Source organism: Echinops telfairi, unplaced genomic scaffold (genome assembly GCF_000313985.2).
Source record: "Echinops telfairi isolate 266 unplaced genomic scaffold, ASM31398v2 ScPeMD7_7472;HRSCAF=8510, whole genome shotgun sequence".
Lineage (NCBI taxonomy): Eukaryota > Metazoa > Chordata > Mammalia > Afrosoricida > Tenrecidae > Echinops > Echinops telfairi.
The window spans coordinates 3,372,518-3,374,710 of record NW_022111376.1 but is presented as its reverse complement, the minus strand read 5'-3'; the positions used below and the strand labels follow the sequence as shown (position 1 = coordinate 3,374,710).

General features: G+C 65.9%; 1 pseudogene; it reads left to right on the top strand.

Annotated features, from left to right (window-relative positions):
* The first annotated feature begins 1,146 nt into the window (after window positions 1-1,146).
* LOC101654388 overlaps window positions 1,147-2,193 on the top strand; it is a 33,212-nt pseudogene continuing 32,165 nt past the window's right edge.

Sequence of the window (2,193 nt, the reverse complement as noted above, 5' to 3'; positions counted from 1 at the left end):
GAGCAATCTCCCTCCGGGCTGCCAAGGGCAGGGAGGGCTGAGGCAGGGATCTTCCTTTCCAGGCTGGACCCAAGAGCCCCGCACCCTAGGGTGTCTACCATGCTGCTGGAAAGGGCCCACAGACACAGAGCCCTGCGGGGCCCTGGAGGCCTGTCTTGGGTCACATGCAGCCTGGGGGGAGGGGGGGATGCCATCACATGGGAGGTGGGCAGGCACCCACCAGGGACCTGCAAAGGCCTGCGCTGCTGCAGTGGCGTGGACACTCTGGCCCCTAGTCAGACAGGGCCGGCACTTTGGTCTAGTCCGCTCCTCGGGCTGTTTGCAGAGTGCCTGTGCCTGTGCATGCGTGCGTGTTCGCGTGTTCTCGTGAGTGTGTGAAAACACACGCATGACCTCGCCAAGGCGCCTGGGGTCCAATGTGTCGGACCTCGACCAGCACAGCAACTGGGTGGGGGTGCCACTGGGAAGGGAAGTAAATGAAAAGCAAGGGGAAGGGACCTCAGAGCGCACCCAGCTCTGTCACCGCCCAGGCCCCCCTCCCCCAGTGTGCTGGCCCTGGCCACGCCTGGGCCCCAGAACGCTTCCTGGAGGGCAGTGGAGTGAAGCCAGGCTGGATATGGGGCGGGGGCCGGTGACATCACATGTTGCATGGGGCGCCATGGTTGTCCCAGAGGATGCAACCGCCCAGCTGTGAGACCCTTGCGCTCCAATGGCCCAGTGGTCTCGTGGGTGACAAGGGTGTCTGTGCTCCGCATCCTCCTACACTGAGCCCCTCCAGCCTGGGTCCTCACTGCAGAGACCAAAGGGAGCATGTGTGCGGGCCCCTTGCTGGTCTGAGGCAGGGCCACATCTGAGAGGGGCACAGGGCAGACAGAGCCACATAGGCGCAGGGAGCCTCACAGACAAGGCCCACAGTGCCCCTTTCTAGAGAAGGTTGCGAATGGGAGGAGAAGGTACCGAGGAGGAGACTTGGGGGCGCCCGCGCCTGGTCAGAGGGCACAGGCCCTTCCCCCCAAAAGAGTAGGCTGCGGCGACCAGAGTGGTCCTGGATGGTCCTGGCGGTGGCCTTGACCTGCTCACTCCCACTCCCGTCTCCAGGATTGCACAAGGAGCTGAGCCGCGCCTCGCCGTGCTGCTTTGGGCGCCATGGCAGTGGTGATGTTGAGCGACTTGCTGGTGAGCAGGGGCAGGGGCCTGCTGGCGCTGGGCATCCCTGAGGACTGGGAGGAGGCTGAGGTGCAGGACAGCCTGGAAGTGGCGTGCTGGCGGCTGGGCCGCTTCTCTGTGCTGGGCCTGTTGTTCCGCGAGGAGGAGAATGCGGCTGCAGGAGGCCAGGCGCTCCAGCCCTGGGTGGACACCTTGCACTACCAGCCGCTGGGCGTCTTCTCCGCGTGGGGCGAGGAGCTGGGCCCCTGGGAGGAGCCGTTCGAGGCCTGACTGGGCCGTGTCAGCGAAACGCTGTGGCAACTCTGCGGCTGGTACACGGGTTCCTGGCGGAGAACCCCATGCTCTAGGCGCAGGAGTACCTGGACGCCCTGGTCCAGGTCTTCCTGGACACCGACTCAGAGGCGGCCACACGGCTGAGGTGTCTGAGGGCCCAGCCGAGGCGAGCGCCTGTCCACCTTCGTGCTGAGGCTAGAGGTCGTGCTGCAGAGGGCGGTGGAGAAGGGTCCCCTGGCCACAGCCGCGGCCAACCACCTGCGCCTGAGGCAGGTGCTCACTAAGGCCACCCTCATCGGGCCCCTGGACAAGGCGCTACGCAAGGTGAGACTGGTCGAGAGGGTGCCCAGTTTCCTGGAGATGCTGGGACTGGCGCGGGAGTCTGAGTCATGGGAGGCCATTCTGTTCCTGAATGACCAGGCCCAGCTGGAGGAACGGGCCTGGCCGCTGCTGGGGCACCAGAGGCAGAGGGCAGAGCCAACACCAGGACAGAGGGTGAAGGGCACTGGTAGAGGGAGGCGACATTCCCCCTACCTCTGTCCCTGCCCCTGCCCAGGTGACATCGGGCACGCAGGCCCTGCAGAGGCCCTTGTGGCCAGCATGGGCAGCGGCCCCAGGGCAGACCCAGTAGGCCCAAGCTGTGGGCAAGAGGGCCTTGTCCAGGGCGGAGACCCGGAGGCCATGGAGGTCGAAGAGGCGGCACCTGAGGTCCCTGGGGAGCGGCTCCAGCCCTTCTTGGAGGAGCCAGAGAAT